We start from the raw sequence: 18847 nt of genomic DNA, 5'->3' as shown, positions 1-18847 counted from the left end.
CACATAGACAGACAGACAGACAGACACACACACACACACACACATACACACACACACACACACACACACACACACACACACACACACACACACACACACAGGAGGAGTTATGTCCTTTAGTCCACCAGTGTGGATGCTAAGCTCTTTAGAACACTCTTCCAGATACTGTAAGACATACTATTTAGTCAAATCCTGGGCATCCCATGCCTGACCAAGTTGATGTGCAATTACTAATCACATGATGTTCCCCAAATACAATAGCCTCAAGAACAAGAACTGAAAATTAGCAAAGCTTTATGTTTCAGTTCTAATGCTGAGGGTATCAATATATTTTCTGTTAAGAAATCCTAGACTATGTATAAACTAAACTTGTACTGAGATGCTGATGCTACAATTAGAAGTGGGAAGAAGTCACTTTTGAACTACAAAATGAGGATTCCAATTTACTAATCCAGCCTGATGGTCTAACTACAGAAGTAGAGACAGAAAGTAAAGCATCCAGTCATATGTCTGAAACACAGAACACAGTAGAAATGCTACCTCTCTCTGTCCAATACTGGAAACAAACAAATAAACAAAGAAAACTGGTGACTTGAATATGTGGCGAATGAAAGCACGCAGCCCAGAAGTGTAATTGATAAGATATGAAGTTCTAAGAATGTAAGGCTCAGCTCTGGTCTCTTTCTTGTGACAAGTCCACCTTTAAGTAGGGATTACTCACCGAGACCCAAAGCCACCTGTCAGACAGACAAACTTCCCTGAACCTGATATCAGGATATGCCCTGCTTAAATGTTTGCCCTAAGCAAAAGTCAGGGGCTTCATACTGGCTGTCTCACATTACTAGGATGCATATCCTAGGGTTTGAGGGGTTGTCGTTGAGGAAGTGATGTAGACAGAGCTTGTTCATCAGAAACTAGACTGTCCACACACCTCTGTGAGAATCCTCTCACGATGCACTACTGAGCTGGGGTGGAGACTAGCAAGATAAAGGCAGAGGGGGTTGGGGTGTGGATCTCAAATTTTCTCTGGTATCTATTAAAGTCAGCAGAGTCTGGGCACCAAGTACTCATGTAGTGACAAGCTAGAGACAATTACATAGAAATAGTGCCACAGAGGCTTCTGTTATAAGGGGAACATGAAAACAGCAAGGATATAAAAGCATTTGGAAAGTAAACACAGTGGAAACAGCATCAGAGCCTGCATATCCTTCTCATTCCCCCAACCACATGAGATGAGATGGTATGAGATGAAGATGCCACTTTGGGAGGCAGCATTGAGGATGCTACTGACCTGCAGTTTACAGCTTGAAGGAAAACTAGAGAAGTTTCATACCCACTCCGTCCATGCTCTGCAGAGTTTAGCAGTGGGGTGGATAGTACTGCTGTGGGAAATGATCCTGCAGGCTTCATAAGTAAATTCTGCTTGCTTTATTTTGCTAGAAAACCCTCTGCACTCCAGTCCCCAAGCAAAGAAACATATAAACAGATAATCCAAACTTTTTAATTAAATTGGTTCTTCCTCTCCCTCTCCCTCTCCCTCTCCCTCTCCCTCTCTCTCTCTCTCTCTCTCTCTCTCTCTCTTTCTCCCTCCCTCTCTCTCTCCCTCCTTTTGTTGGAGGCTGGATTTTTCAGAGATGCACAAACTTTTCCTGAGTAGCCTATAGATCAGCCTGGTTTCAAAGTCAAGTGATCTGCCCACCTACCTCTGTCTCCAGAGTGCTGGGATTAAAGGTGTGTTACTATTTCTTGTTCTCTGACACTTTTCATTGTTGTCAAAAGATAAAATAGAATTCATTTTTATTTATTTTTTGAGTGAAATTTTGCTGCCTACCAAAATTTGTTTGCCTTTCGAAGTAGTTTATCGGTAAATCTAGAATGAAATAAAAATGAATTGCTGAGAATGGGAAAGTTACAGATGACTTTCCTAGGTTTTTCTTTGATGTTCTACTAGAAATACGATCGTGGTGACGAGAAAACTTACTGGGGCTTCCTTTATCCAGACAGGAAAACCCTAGAAGATCTCAGGGAATTCTGTTTCTTGTAGTGTTCAGGAAGGAGAGGTCTCTTATTATCTTTAGTGTGATGTTTTCTACCATTTTGTACAAGGAGCTTTCCTACATGTTGTATTTTGGTTCTCAAGTTGGAGTGTATTTTTACTTAGCATTTGTCCTTGGCAAATGGTGTTTTGTAATTCCTTTTATATATCAGTCTCAACCTTATGTCATAGGATTGTAAGCCTTGTGCCTGACACTTAAAAATGAACATGAAACCCTACTTGTTTTTTAACATTTGTTCCAAAACTTAATAATAATTGGTGAAGTCCATAGTATGGACTATGCTCCAGGACTCTTTGCTAAGTGGTTTCCCATTTAATATTCCAAAGCACTATTTAAATTTGGCGTACGGACAAAGGAACAGGTTTGTAGAGATAACAGTACTTGATTGGCTCACATGGTATAAAAGGAACCAGAATTTTTACTTCCCTTTGATTCATAACCCAGGTCCTAACACTTTTGTGAGCTACATTTTAAAAGGACAACTTTTGCATTTTTGCCATATATTTGTAAGTATGTGTTCCTCCAAATTACTTGCAGTATTTCATTATTTCTGCCCAAGAGGATGTTGTCTGATTCCTGGCAGATGTAGTGGCTGGTGTTTGCAGGATGATGGGATTTGGACTCAAAGCCTTATGATCGCACAGCAAGTTCTTTAAACCAAGAAACCATGTGTCTAGCCACTAGATCTGTAGTTTATAAACAAGTGAATATAGAGTTAAACATGGACACTAAGAGAGGAGAAACACACATGCAAGCATGAAAGGCATGTGAGAAGGAGAGACAGATGTGGGGAAGCGAGCTGTGTAAACCAAAGAAAGAAGTGAGCGGGGGCCAAGAACAGATGATTCGAGGAACCTTTCATTAATTTATTAATCCGTTAATTGATACATTATCGTATTCTGTGTGCATATGCCTATATGTGTTAGTGTGCAGATATAGAGGTCAGAGGACAATGAGTGAGAAGGTCATCCTCCTACCACATGGGTTTTAGTGATAGAACTTGGATCCCCATGGTTGATGACAAGTTCCTTATCCCCCTTTTTAAAATTACATTTATTTTTTCTGTGTGTGTGTGTAGAGGGGCAGGAGTTGTGAGTGTAGATGTTGTAGAAATTATTTAATCCCAACCCAGGTTTTCTCCCCTGCCTCTGACCACTTAGTTCCCAGATAAAAGACACCCACAAGCTTTATATTTACATTAAGCCTTAATCAGCACAGGAGCTGGACATATATGGATCCTCTGGCTGTTATGTCTGTTTCCCAGCTAATAATCCCACTATATAATTTGCTGTGTTTCATATGGGCTGCTCTTAACTCCAATTAGCCAACCCACCTGACCCATGGCGGCTTCCTCCTACCTTCACCTTCTTTATTCCTCATGGTTCTTCTTGGATGCCTCAAGTCCTGGGATGCTAAACCCTCCCTGTGCCCAGCTGTTGACTGTTGGGATCCTTCTTCGTCTATCAGAAATAATTTGGGGACACAAGTTTACATCACTTGGGTCTACATGTGGACTCTCTTGTCTCTGGGACAATAGGGCCGTGGAGGCCTGCAGTTAGCACTACAATACAGAGCAACAGACCAAACCTCAAAGCATGGAGGTCAGGGCCATCTGGTAGGAGTCAGGTTTCTGAGTAGGTCCCAGGTATTGAACTGATTATGTCAGGCTTGGCCACACAAGAACCTTTACCCATTGAGCTATCTTCCTGGCTCATGATAAACCTTTTACAGGCTAGTTTGGTCCTGTGGCTCCGCGTATGTGAGTTTGCATGTGTGCAGGCCAGAGGACAACCTTGGGGTTTACTCTTCAGGTGCCATCCACCAGATTTTATAAAATGGGTGTTTTCATTTGACTAGGAATAGGACAGGTCAGCCTGGCTGACTGGCTAGGGAGGATATGGAGTCTGTGTCCCCCCCAGCAAAAGTGTGTGCCATCAAACCAGGTTTCTTTATTGTTGTTGTTATTTTAATTGGCTTCTTGTGTTTGGACTGAAGTTTATCATCTGAGTTTCTGCTCCATTGCTTTCCATGTAAGCAGGAGAGGACAAAAGAAAATATCTGTGATTGATGTGTGTATTCTATATGATTGTCCTTGAGTCTAGTATAAAAGTGAACCAGAATGTTGCTTTCTGGCTCAGTCTTGCTTGGTTACACTCAAGGTTTAAGAGGAACTTCTTGAAGGTTTAGTTATATAACAAAGGCTCTATAATTCTCTAAAGTCCCTGATTATTACATCTGAGATTACTAAGAATTTACTTCCTTTCATTTTTCCCATTTTAGGCACAGTCTGAGTTATGTAGCTGAAATGTGGAATAAATTATTAATACTAAAATTATTAAGTGTTTTTAAGTTAATTAGGGCACAGGCCAAACTATTGGAAAAGACTGGATCTGGTGCAAATATTGAGAGTTTTCCCTTGCCTGTGATAGCCCAAAGGTAGGCAGCCAATCCACAGAGGGCAGCATTTCTCTGGCTATTCAGGGCCACAGGTCCCTCTGTCTGCTTAGCCATTCTCTAGGGATTAGGGTTGACACTATTTTTCTTTAATTTAGAGAAATGTCATCAGGCGACTGCTCCTAGCTTGCCAGCTGCAGGGCACCCTAGGATGGTTGGGCCACTCTCAGCACACTGAGATACAGAGGAGGCAACTTCCTCAAGCAGAGGATCCTGGTGCTCGGTCTCCCAAATAAGCTGCGAACCTGAGGACGTGGACTTCATGGTCATTTTCTCATGAGAAAGTAAATTTGTTTATAGCTTAATTAGACAGCAGCACCTCTAACACGTCTAAGATTTGGACTGCTGACAGATTCTGCAAGGAAGTTTGGGTCACTTTGATCCAAGATGTGCTATTGCTAGAGAAATAGCAGCTGGTGAGAACTAGAAATGGTGGGAAACTTTTATACTGCTTTGCCTTTAAAAGAAGTTGAAACTGAATAAACTGTGCATTGGCTGACTGGGCTGTGTAACTCTTGTCCAGGTTAATGCAACCCTCACTTGGGACCTCAATGTACAAGACTATAGCAGTGAATTAATTAAACAACTTTGGCTCCTTAGTACAGTCATGGCACCTGCCCAAGAGTTCTCTGGTTTTGAGAATGAAAGACACATTTTTAATTCTTCTGACAGCTACCATACATCTCCCTTCCACCCAGCAACCCAGGTTTAACACCTTTTAAATCTATGTTTTATCTTTGCTGCCCTGTTACCTTCTGGGAAACATCCCACTCCCCCAATAGGGTCCTATTCCCTTCTACCTACATCACAGGCTGCTTTCTCTCCTGTAGCTCTTAAATCTGATCCTTCTAACTCTGGATCATGGTGACTTTCTTCATCCTCTCCTCTCTCCCAATCCCTTGACCTGTCTTTCTATCTTTCTGCTCAGCCATTGGCTATGGCAACCTTTTATTATCAGTTGACGCCCTCAGGGGCACTCAGGTCTAGAAGTGAGGCTTTTTGGGGACAAAATAAGACAATTCCCAACACCAGATGTTGACACTTTACACATACATTCTTGATATTGAATAAAGCAACTATCTTTGAGAATATAGGAATTTGATCCTCAGTACTAGGGAGGGTAAACATAAAGAAGAAAATGGCAGACATTTTGCCTATGGACTCTGTTCATATGTTTCTGGCTAGAACTTAGTCACATGCAAACTCTTCGTTTGAGAGACACCTAGGAAATATAATTCATAGTTGCCAACTCTGTACTCTATTAAAGATGTAGGAAATGTGAAGGGAAGATAGAAAATAATAGTACCGACTCTCTCAAAATTCTCTGAGGCCTGTGGGTTTGTACTCCAGGGACCCTGGAGGCCTACTCTAACCAGAGACACAGGAGGCCCACACTAAACAGAGACAGTACTACCTGACTCCCAGGAGACCAGCTGTCACCCAGCTCACAGAGCTCTACATTCCTCCAGTGAGGCTGGATCCAGTCAGAGACATGAATGACAGTTAACACCAGAGATAAACATAGGGGAGAGGCAAACTCCAGGTACCCAACACAAAATCTGCTGCTCACTCAGAGGACCTATAGTGTGCTTAACCATCATCTGTAACAGGGTATCTAGTGGCGTCTGCTGGCCACTGAGGGAACTGCATGCAGAGGGACCACAGACAAAAGTCAGCCAAAGAACAATTCATCAAAATAAATAAGAGTGAATACACTTTTCTTTCAAAAAGTCATACAAATGTATGGTCAAGGCAAACAACACCCAAGAAAACACAATAATGCAATATTTCATAACAACCCCAGAGTGCAAAGAAACAGCATAAAAACAATCTCTTAAACCTATAATAATTCTATAGGTATTTCTTGAAATAGCAGTTGGAGTAAGCAACCAGGCTGTAATGCTCTTATAAGTTCCATAGCCTCATCAACCCTTCGTAACAATCTCCACCTATTTGATTTTTCCTTAATCACAAATATGTGTGAGTTAGAATCCTGCGTCTCTCTGTGATCGAATTGTAAACAGTAGTCAATGTAACACTGGCAATCATTAACCACAATCTTTAAGTTTCCCTTGTAACACAAGAGCACAGCCATAACTTTGGAAAGCAAAACTCACCCTTCAACAAACAATCTATTCTCTAAAATCCAGTCTCTCCAAAACTCCAAATCCATTCCTCGAGCTATAAAGTATGACTGCCAAGTCTTGCATATGAACGAGCAATGGTGCAGGCTCTAATACCTCACCAAAGAGACATTGCCCTAAATTCTTTTAAAAGTCTGGTTTCCATGATAAGAGTTATATTAAAATATGATCCCAATCTAGACCTGTTTCCCTATGTTGGCTCATGCCACGTGTTGTCTAGAATGACTCCAGTTTTAAGCCAACTTTCTGTTACCAATGTTACAAATTTTTTAAGCACACCCAATAACTTAAAAGCCAGTCACCTATAGCCAAGACATGTAGAGCACATTATACATTTAAAACCAAACAGAAAAAAAATGAAGTGACAACACATATCTTTAGTATTTAGATCAAATACCATTTTTACTTTTTCTAGCTGTCATTTTAAAAGAAGCACCTTGTTACCTGTTGAATCCAATAATCACAGTCAAAGATTTCTCTAAGAGAGACAGCTAACAGCTCCATTACCATAGAAGGTTTGAAGCTGCTGGCACTTTTAAGATCAGTTAGTGTAAACATTTAGCCAGCCTGGGGAGCTTCCCCAGTGGACAGACCTAGGCTCCTAGCTACATTCCTCCATTGATGCCAGATCCAGTCAGAGACATGCATGACCGTGACACCAGAGATAACCAGTTATCTATGATGCAGGTCTCCAAAGGTCAATTTAAACTGCTTTTTATTTATTTGTTCCTTTCTTGAAAGGACTTAAAACTAAATCAAGGGAGGAGTCAACCAGCATTTAAAGTTTTAACCATGTTTTTCTTTTAAATATGAAACACAAAACATTCAAGCAACTAGAAGCAAAACCCAGCCATAAACTGACATACATGGACAGCTTGGAGCACCAAGGACAGACAATAGATATAGAGGGAAGGAGCTAGATGGTGTCCCACCAAAAGGTCCCAGATATCGTACTTAAAGGAAATAAGAGCCAGAAATAAGTGGGTGTGGTTGTGGCCCTGCTGGAGTAAGTGTGACCCTGGCTGGAGTGGGTGTGACCCTGGCTGGAGTGGGTGTGACCCTGGCTGGAGTGGGTTTGGCCCTGCTGGAGTGGGTATAGCCCTGTGGGTGTGGGTTGTAAGTCTCGCAGTGCTCTGCTATCAGCCTTCAGATGAGAATGGAGAACTCTCACCTCCTCCTGCACCATCCTGGCTGGATGCTGCCCTGCTCCTGCCATGATGATGACTGAATGAACTTCTGACCCTGTAAGCCAGCCCCAGTCACATGTTGTCCCTGTGAGAGCTGCCTCGGTCACGCTGTCTGTCCGCAGCAGTAAAACCCTAAGTAAGTCAGAAGTTGATACCAAGGCCTGGGTATTACTGATAGGCCTCACCATACTTTTATTTGGAAGAACGTGAATTTTGGGACTTTGGATTTGGAAAGCCACGAAATGGTTTGAGTAGGGCCCAATGAGCTATCCTGGCAGGAAGACTTTGTGGCTGTGAGTGATTTTAACTGCATAGACCTGGCCCAGGAGGCTTCAGGGAGAATAATTTCAGTGTGTGGCCTGGAGACTGTTTTTGTGGTGTTTTGGTGAAGAATGTGGCTGCTTTTTGCCCCTGTCTGAAGAGTCTGCCTGAGGCTAAGGTGAAGACTCAGATTCATTGCACCAACAAAGGAAGTCTCAGAAAAGCCCAGCAGAGACTCTGTTCTCTGGTTAAGTCTCAGGAGGAGAATTTTGGGCAAGTGCAGTGAGATTAGTAAAGAAACAATATATAATATATTGTTCGGGTATTAAAGGGGCACCCAGAAGTGAAACGGAGCCATGTCTGGACCCAGCACAGAGGCCCTAGCAGATGCTGAGCAGATGCCAATGCCCACAAGTACTCTAGACAGTTAAAAACTATGCCTGTGTGAAATCTTCTATACGCCCATATACAGACGTTCACAGCAGCACAGTTCTTTCATGAAGCCTTCAGTCTGGTAGTCCATCCACTGAAAAATAGGGAAGTAAAATGTTTGGTAATATATGGAAAAGGGCTCGGTGATGTGAATTATTATAGAACGATGAGGAGAAACTGGGTCAAGGGCATGAACATGAGATCACGATGTATACCGACTTTCTAAAAACACATATATTCAAAGACATGAAACTGTGACCAGGACAAATGCCCCGTTCTGATAGAATTTGCAAAGATTACAAAACTATGATGCTTGCCTGATTGAAGTTACAGGGACCTTGTTGCTATAGCAACCACCTTTACTTGGATGGACCCCATAGAATAAGAGGAATTACTTCAGTGAGGAAGTTGTGCTCAGTGGTTTGAATAAATCTTGTCCCCACGGAACCTTGCAGTAAAAACCGTGATGCTTCTGTTCGGTGCCACAAGAGCAGGCTGTGTTGCCTTATGGGTCTGTGCCCATTTGCCCTTTTGTTTTTCTGCCATGTTAGGGTGCAATGTGAGTCCTTCACCAGATATAGCCACCCATCTTGGTCACCCGGCTCCCAGAACTTGGAGGTAAATAAACATCTTTCCTTTATTAATATTACTATTAATTATTAATTATCTATTATTCTTATAGGGAAAGACAATGGGTTAAGAAATTATGAGTAAGCTCTGCTGTTAACAGAAGTGTCAGACTTTCAGCAGCTCAGAAACAAAGACGACAATGCACACACACACACACACACACACACACACACACACACACACACACACACACTTCAGCCTCGAGTCCTGTGGAGCCACTTCCTGGGAGAGGCAGGGACATGAGGCGGGAGTCTGCCCCTCTCTGAGGGCCACCTAGATTGTGCCTCCCATCGAGTGCCTGACACATCTGGGCACATCAAGGACACAGAGAATCATGGGATGGTGGAGTGATTATGTCGACAACTGCTGGGGACGTTGTGAGTGTCCCAGGCTTCCAGCAAGAAACAGCAAGGGCTTTTAAATATTTTTAAAATGTGCTCTTATTGTCTCAAAAAATAGCAAGAGAGTTATGGTATTTTTAAAGTCAATAAATAAAGCTACGCCAGGTGGCGCCACCCTTTAACCTAGAGAGCTAAGTCAGAAAGCTTGTGACATCCAGGCAAGCTGGGGTTGTAAAACAAAATCCTGCCGAGAAAAAAAGTAATAAGAACAGGAAAAGGTAATAAAAAAGGGGAAAATATTGCTGTAAAAAACTTATAATTACTAAAAAAAGTAATAGAGGAAAATATTGCTGCAAAAACAACCTTATAATTGCTAAATAAGATCAAACAGAAAAATTACTCCAAAATGTACCATCTGGGCTAACTCCAGGGAATATAGTATTCCTGCAGTTGCAAAATCTCTCACAGCCATGTTCATCCATTTCATACCACAAAACTGAGAGTACTCTGTAGGTAATGCGCTGTTATCTACATCAAAACACCCAATATTATACATGAAGAGCAGCTCAACAACTTCCCTATGTTCATGCTGCACTCCCTGATCTGTTGGAGCGACTGTGGGTGTCCGATGTGTCTCCTCACCATGGAACAGTATGTCCCCACGTTAAAGCCAGAAATATTGTGGAAACAACTCCAAAGAAACCTCTTTGGACCTTCTCTAATCCACACTACGAAATGAACAAGGCCATTTGCAAAAAATGGCAACAGTGTGAGTCCTGAAAGGTCAAAGGAGGAGGAAGAACGGAGGGTTTGCAAGCCACTCACTTCAAGAAATGCTGGAGGACTCAGGTACACACTCGCAGTGTGTCAACAATGTTGTCTTGAGGAAAAAATACACAACGGATAACATATTACTTCACAAATAGACGCCAGAACGACTGAAGCTATGTCGTAAAGAGGAAGTTTGCTAATTGAGTTTATAATGTATGGAAATTATGTGATGCTTCCCCTTCACTCCCCATCATGAGCTTGGTTTTCAGTGGAAGGGACGGTGTCTGTGAATGTCACCCGGGTTCTTGTGTCGCCCTTTGATCTTCTTTTCCGACACTTACAGTGATGGGTGACGGAGGGAGTAACCGTAGCCAACAATTAATTATTCTTTACAAGATGAGCTCCAATGTGAGCCCAATTAAAGAATTTCCGGACACCTCTTCCTTGCTAAAACAAGTATATTTAATGAAGAGAAGCCCCCTGCCTGTCACTCAGGCTTTCATTCCCATGCACGCTTACAGAGGTAACCCCTGCCCTTCTCTCCCCATCTGGAAATACCAATTGTCACCCTTTAAATGCTCCGTGTCCTCCTGACCCCTGGAAGTTTAACTTAGAGGCTTTTACGGCTTTTTCCTCGAGATGACACCATCTGGAAAGGTGTTTCTGGGGACAAACATGACTGCAGGCCATTTTAAGCAACAGAACACCGGTCCCATATGCAAGGCACAGCACCTGCAAGAATGAAGCAAATGCTCAACTTCAGCCAGGACTCGGAAAGAGGGGTCTTGATGGACTCAAAGCTTGAATTCTCTGGACCCTGCTACAATTTGTCCATCATAACATGGAATAATAAACAAAGGGTTTCAAACACCACAACATTCCAACATCTTGTCAAAAGTGATTATTTAAAAGGTCACAACTGTGGCATGTGACACCTATGGGTTCCAACAGGAACGTACTTCACCACACAAGCCTCAGACATCTCACCCCATCCAAGCCTTTTGATCCCATCTGACAGATGTGTGAAGAAAGGTTTCAGTCACAAACAGCTGTGGAAACTGCAAACATGAGGCTTGGGAAGGACATGACTGTTCAAGGGGCAGCATGCAGAAAAGATTTTATGATAATCTCTCCCTGGTTGTGTTAAGAGCTATTGAAATCTATACATGTGATAAAATTTCACACACACACACACACACACACACACACACAAACACACACACACACACAGAAATACACACACAGGCACACATACACATAGATACACACAGAGGCACACACTCACACAGACACACAGACATACACACACACACACACACATAGGCACACACACAGACATAGACACACACACAGACACACACACAGACACACATACGCATAGGCGCACACACAGAGACATAGATACACACAGACACACACACAGACACACAGACATACACACACACGCATACATACACACACACACACACACACACACACACACACACACACACAATGAGATCTAACATAATTTCCAAAATGTCAATACATGACTTTATTTCACAGATAACAACTTCAATAGGTGACCTTATTTCACAGATAACAACTTCTGATTTGGAACAACCATCTCTATAGTTCTACAATGGAGGCTCCTTGGGCGAGGCTGGATGAAGATTCTGTAGGAGTTTTCCTGAACCATTTTAAAACTCTGACCGGTGCTACATTATTTTTTTAATATTAAGGGCTTTTGTTTTTTTTTTTTCAGTTGGTTGTTTTTGTTTTGTGTGTCAGACTGGATTAAAAATTCTAGACAGTCTGATCCTGTGGTTTAATTTTCCTACACATTTACACAGTTAAACCTCAGGGATGGCTACCTTGAAATTCTGTTGCAAAGTAGCAAAGCTCCCATGATCTTTAAGGTAAGAATGGATTCTATCAACTGATAAACAGGACTCGAGGCTCAGACCCAGCAAGGAACGATGTGGGACTTTTTGTCTTTCTTTTTTTTTTTTTAATTTTTCATTAGACAATTTTTTTATAAATTGCTTTTTGTATTAATTTTTCTTTTTTTATTTTTTATTAGATATATTTCTTTACTTACATTTCAGATGTTATTCCCCTTGCCCCCTTCCTGTACATCAGCCCCCATTCCCTCCCCTTCCCCTCCCCCAACTTTTTGTCTTTTTAATTGAAAATATTTTCTTCAATCGCACGATACACCCCAACGAGAGTTTCCACTTCCTGGGATCCAATAGGAGGGAAGTGTGAATCTTCCTGGGAAGGGGAAATGGAATCCAAAGGAATTTTGTGAACATCTGATTTGCTAGGGGCTTCTTTAAAATGTGTGCCATGTTAAGTTTAAACCCTTGCACTGCATGGAAAACTGGCTTACGAGGTGCACCTAGGTAGTGGGGACACCAGCTCAGGCTTAAAGAGCAACAGAGCAAATGGGTAGCATCCCAGGATGGCTCACAAATGAGCCCCCACTCACAAGAGTGAGAGCCCACGGCACACGACAAGTGCACATGTGGAAGCCTGATTTGCCAGAGGCTGAGAGTGACATGTTTACCTGGCGGCTGGATGGTTAGCATTTTAAGGAGAATCCATGTGTTGCCAGACAAAGCAACATTCCTACCTTTATTCTTGTCAGGTTTCTATTCCCCATCTCCCAAGATATCTTCAAGATCCTTGTCTGACCAACCTACAGAAAAACCACACATTTCAGTGGCCAAAAGAAAAAATCTCAGCAGCAAACATTTGGATTAGTTAAAGTTGTCCATGACATGTGAGTGTTCTTCATGGAACTGAGAGTGTGGTTCAGTGGCACAGCAGATGTAAGGTCTCAGAACCACACCTTGTGCTCATACTAGGGATCGATGGGGAAGGGGAGAAGGAGGAGGAAGGGAAGGAGGTTGAGGGAAGTGAACAAGGAAGAAAGGGGGTAGGCAAAATTTCAACCAGCCCCTCAGACAGCTCACTGCCGATGTATATGTTCTGTAGAACGTCCAATCATCTTGAGCGTTTGTGCGACCACAGAGAGAAGAAATACAATCCTATAATTAAGTTCAGATGAGACGCCATCCCCCTGCTTGGATGGCAGCTCTCTGAGGTCTGACTCTATAGAAGACTCTGCTTCTTAACTGAACCAAGGAGATTAATGCCTTTCTGCAAAAATAAGTCTCAACTTTCTCACAATCTGCGACACAATCACAGATGACTAATACGAGAAGCAGAATCATTATTAACCATAGTTCAGTAATTAAGTACACATCTTCCTGAATGCCCTATGCTCTGTGTGCAAAGTGTGCTTAAAGCCGTCCCGCTGTATTCCAGAGGACAGGGGGGTGATTTGCTAAGCCCCTGGCATCACTGTCCCTTCTCTTACTTGGCTTTGTCTGCTTTGTGTCATGAGATCACTTTTGCCAGGCAGAACGAACGTCGTACCAACTGGATGACTTGGGAAGCATTTCTTAAAACTGAATGAAATGAATCCATCAGTCCAGGACAGCCACTGATGGTGCTTGTTGACAAGATTTTGGGCGAAGCCTTTATAAGCTACCGTGAGTCTTTTCCAGTGGTATGGGTGGTGTTAGCAGCAAGTTAGATTTTTTTATTATAACATGCAGCATTACACTGAATTTTTATAAACCATAAGAGAACGAGGTTTTCTAAAAGACTAACCTGTAATGCTAGAAAACTACAAATGGGCACAAGTCCATTGAACGGGTGTTGTAGTTCAAACGTGAAATTTCCCTATAGGCTCATGTGCTGGGACTCTTGAGGCCTGCTTTTGGAAATACATCACTGAAAGTTGACTTCTGGGTTTTACTAGTCTACTTCCTGTCTCTGTCTCTGCACTTCCTGTGTGTGGATACAAAGCGAGCAGCAGAGTCATATCGGGGCCTGATCACTTATAAAATGATAAGCTGAAAGAATCCTTCCTCTTCTCTTCACTTGCTAGGTCCTTGTTCAGGGCAACCAGAAAAATAATGAAAGGAGAACTAAGTGAGGAAAGGTTACTAAACACTTTTTAAAATGTGTCATTCATTTATATATCTGTTTTAAACCCTTTTGAATTTAATTGTATTTAAGTGTGTGTGTGTGGGTGTGTGTGGGTGTGTGTGTGTGTAGGTCAGAGGACAGCTTTCAAGTTGCATATCTCAATATGAGAATCCAGGTATCTCATAGCAAGACTGACATTCTAGAAATTTCTAAGAAGTATAAAATAATGCCACTCTCTGACAAGTTGTTTTTCTCTCGACACACAGACTCATACAATGTGCTATTTATGTTAATATGTATTGGTTTAGTATTATCATTTTATACGAACAATACTGATTTTTTAAAAAAATTAAATATATAGATGATAAACAGATATAGATATGACACACACAGACAATAGTTATTGAGATTCCCCATAATTTGGAGAATCCCAAGACCAAAATATATCAGTACTACCATTGTGGGGTTCTCCTACAGTTTGACGTGGCCCAGATCTGGCCCAGATCTACAGTACCCTGGACGTCTCAGAACGCCATTGCAGGTATAAGACAAAGCATACCAGGAGCTATAGCACTGGCCTGTGATGTCGAGCATCTAGTACTTACCTCCTCTTTCTCCTGTACTTGGCTTTTTGGGTCCAGCTAGATCATTCTAATCATCCAAGGAGTCTTCCAAGTCAAACCAATCAAGTTCTGGGGACCACAGAATAAAAGAGATAATCACTGCTGTACTGGGTAGTTTTTATGTCGGCATGAGCTAGAGCCATCTGCAAGGAGGGAACCGTGTTTAAGAAAAGACCTCCATAAGCTCAGGCTGTTAGGCATTTTCTCAGTGATCGATCAGTGGGGAAGGACACGGTACACCGTGGAAGGTACCTTCCCTATGCTGGTGGTACCCTTATTTTATTCATAAGCCAAATAAAATAAACCCTTTCTTTTCCATGTTGGCTTTGATCGTGGTGTTTAATTATCACCATAGAAACACAAACTAGGATACCCACTGAAACAGGTAGCTGATGTGGAAAATCCTTCCTTCCTTTTTTCCTCTGAGAGCTTGTCTTACCCATAGGATTTGATGGTGCTCTAGTTGTTCCTGGCCTTCTCGCTGTAGTAGTGGTGATGTGGTCCCATCTCTCTGAAAGTAGGAGGGAAAACAGCAATAAAAAATAAATAATAATAAAACGTATACCTACATCATAGTTTAAGGAATTCACACTGTGAATAGACCATCGTTAGTACTTATTAAAGCTCCTATACAAACTCATGACTACCCGGAGAAAGATGGCAAAGAGATAGAACAGGTTTAAGTGAGGGAGATTATAACCATTATTCATAGGTTGGGGACTGAGAGACCCACATCTCACCACTTGACCAGAGCTAGAACATGAGCCCAGATCTGCTGCACACATGGAGTAGGGAATTCTAGACGATCCCCGAGACCTTTGAGCTATGGTTTCTTCTACTGTTAGTGCAAGAACTGAACAGCAGATTATGATGCCCAGAGATGAATGAGCTGGTGTTGTCTGTAGTGTGCGGAGAATTGTTTTATAAGCTGGCATTTATGTGATGTACAGAGAACTGCTTTACAAACTGAAAGTGGTTAAAGAAGAAAATTTGATGATCATGCTATACCATACATTAAAATCAACTAAAAGTGGATCAAAGATCTAAAAAGCTAGTTTCCAAACACTCAGCAGAAAACATTTTGGAAAAAATATATCCGGTTCCTGTCAGCCTGCACTTCTTTGATTCATCCTCCTTATCTTGTTTGGTGGCCACATATGGGGTAGGCTCTGAATGGCCCTTCCTTCAGACTCTGCTCTAAACTTTGCCTCCCTATCCCCTTCTAAGGGTACTTTTGTTCCCCTTTTAAAGAAGGAGTGGAGCATCTGCATTTTGGTCATCCTTCTTGAGTTTCATGTGATCTATGGCGATGCACTCTTTTAATCACAGTACTCCGGAAGAGAGGCAAAAGGATCTCTGAAGTTGAAAACAGCCTGGTCCACAGAGTGAGTTCCAGGACAGCCAAGAGAAACCCTCCATTAAAGAAACAACAACAAAAACAAAAGGGGAAAGAAATGAAAAGAAAAAACAACAAGGATTTCCAAACAACTCACTTGCACCATCACAGAACAACAAACAAATGGGTATTGTAGTCAAACGTGATATGACCCTACAGGCCAATTGTTGGGAATACATCACTGGAAGGTGACATGTAAGTTTTACTATCCACTTCAGTGGGGTCACATGGGGCCCAGGTTAAGAGTAAAGAAGATCTACTGTGGCATTTTGTGAGTGATGGATTGGACGCTGGCTTGTCATCACTATTACATGTCGAGAAAGCAAAGTATTTAAAGCAGAGGTGAGGGAAATTACTATAAACGTAGAGTAAACCTAAAGGTATAAAACCAAGAAGATCCAAATAAAGACACACACCAGATTGGCAACATCTGCTCCCACACTCTCTATGTTCAATGAAAGCCTATAGAAGTCCCACTGATTGTTTCTTTCCAGAAAGAGTCAAATTTGATCTAAACTCTTTGGGGAAGGCAGAACCTGAGATTGTCTTTTTTAAACCTTAAAAAGAATAAAGTGGGATGAATCACTCTACCTAATATTTCATAGTCAACATTTATCAAAGATGTGGCAGGTAGATAGATACAGGCAACAGAACAGAATGAAGAACTCAAAAGACCTCAGATCTGCTCAAGTGATTTTTTTATACGTATGCAAAGCAACTCAAGGGAGCAAGAAATCTTTTCAGCAAAGGGTGCTAGAATAATTAAACTTCCAAAACAAAAAGCAATTGGTTGCATTTTATGTAAAACTAACTGCAAATGGATAGGTCCTATTTGCGTAAATATTATACCATTTAATTTTCAGAATGAAGTGTTTCAGAATTGAATGCTTAGTAAAGAGTTCAGATATTTGACAACATAAACACGGCCGATAAGAAGAAAAGTTGTTATGAAGCTGGAAAGAGCAGGCCACCTGGTACACGGCCATGATCCAGGAAGCTGAGGTGGGAGGACCTGGCATTTGAGATCCAGCTAGGACTGCTTGCCAAGATAGTAAGATTCAGTCTCAAAAGAGGGAGGAAGAGGAAGAAGTGGCACAGGAATAGGATGTGTAGAAAGGAGGGAGGACAAAGGATTCTAGACAAGAAAACCATCAGGAAGCTTTAATGGAGCTAAGGTTCTTGTGGGCTGGTGGGGTAGCTCAGAAGCAAGCATGCATTTACTTAGAGGTCCTAGGTTTTTCCTCAGAACAAACAGGGAAAAACAAGGGGGAGGAGAGGAAAGAAAGGAAATCTGGAGTTGGCTTTTTGACAAAAGAAAACAAGATTCAAAACTTGTTCTAATGACCAAAATTATAAATGGGAGAGGAGGCATTGCAACTAATACTAAATAGGTACAAAGGAAACTACAATGGACAATGTATTCCAACAAATCAGACATGCTAGAGGAAATGAATAGAGTTCTAGAAGCACACAAACTATTAAGGTCATTATGAAAAATCAAAATATAACTGGATGAATGATAATTAGAATAATTAACAACCTCCCAACAAAGAAATATCCAGGTCAGAGAAGGCTATAAAAATGAATTCAAAGAAAAGTTAAAGCTAATCCTTCTCAAATCCTTGCAGATCTGAAGAGGAGGAAATAATTCCAAATTCACTTCATGAGAACAGCATGACCCTTACGCGAAGCCAGACGAGAATGCCAAAAACAAGCAAAACTACATGACTGGAGGCAAAAATCAAGGAAACATTACATTCGCAAAGAGAATGAACAGCACATTTAAAAGATTGCACCCTATAATCAAAACTGGATTTATGCCTGGGACACAGGATTGCTCAACATAAATTAAATCATTAAACATTAAAAGTATGAAGCATAAAAATCATGTGATCATGTCAGTAGGTATAGAAAGAGAAATTGACAAAATTTAACATCCTTTTGATGACAATCCTCCACATATCAGCCATAGAAGCTAGAGTGGTTAGCGGGAATTGTCAACTCAATGAGTTCTAGAACCTCCTGAGAGACAGGCCTCCAGCAATAGGGTAGGAGATCATCTTGACTCGGTAAACTGTGCTGAAAAGAAGCACCTATGGGAGATGACATGGTTCTTCTGTCTGAGATCCTAGCCTGCACACAGGTGATGGAGTGAGCTGAGTGTACGCCATCATCGCTCAAACTGGGCAAAAATAACTCTCCCTTAAGCGTCTTCCACCCTGGCGTTTTCTTACAGGAATTAGAAAAGTAACTAAGATGAAAGCAATGTCACCCAATGGAATGAGGACCACACAGCATGAGGGACCAGGGCACGTAGTCAAGGGGGAAACACTGAAAGATTTCCTTCTAACCTGAGGAACAAGACAACCGTGTCCAATCTACCAATTCTATTCCATGCAGTACCAGCAGTCCTAGCAAGAATGAGGAAAGGATATTGAAAACGGTCTGTAGGTGGCAGGACTGTATGCATAGAAGATCCACGAGAACCAAGTGTGGTGGTGCCCACTTATGATCCCAGAATCTGACAGGCAGACTCAGGAGGAGGAGGACTTGGAGGGCAGCCTGAATTA

At 41.8% G+C, this 18847-nt stretch overlaps 1 protein-coding gene across 4 annotated transcripts in view; it reads right to left on the bottom strand.

Moving 5' to 3' along the window:
• Positions 1-18847, bottom strand: part of LOC120100090 (uncharacterized) — a 60482-nt gene that overhangs the window by 29629 nt on the left and 12006 nt on the right. For all 4 annotated transcript variants that reach the window (XR_015645041.1, XR_015645042.1, XR_015645043.1 and 1 more), the window contains exons 2-4: positions 15321-15392; positions 14864-14950; positions 12892-12957 (exon numbers count right to left, since the gene is read on the bottom strand). The gene's annotated coding sequence lies outside the window, so the exon portion shown is untranslated. The remainder of the gene's footprint in view (positions 1-12891; positions 12958-14863; positions 14951-15320; positions 15393-18847) is intronic.

This window comes from Rattus norvegicus, chromosome 1 (assembly GCF_021556685.1).
Source record: "Rattus norvegicus strain SHRSP/BbbUtx chromosome 1, alternate assembly SHRSP_T2T, whole genome shotgun sequence".
NCBI lineage: Eukaryota > Metazoa > Chordata > Mammalia > Rodentia > Muridae > Rattus > Rattus norvegicus.
Note: the sequence above shows the minus strand (reverse complement) of the source record. Positions and strands in the feature narration are given on the sequence as shown.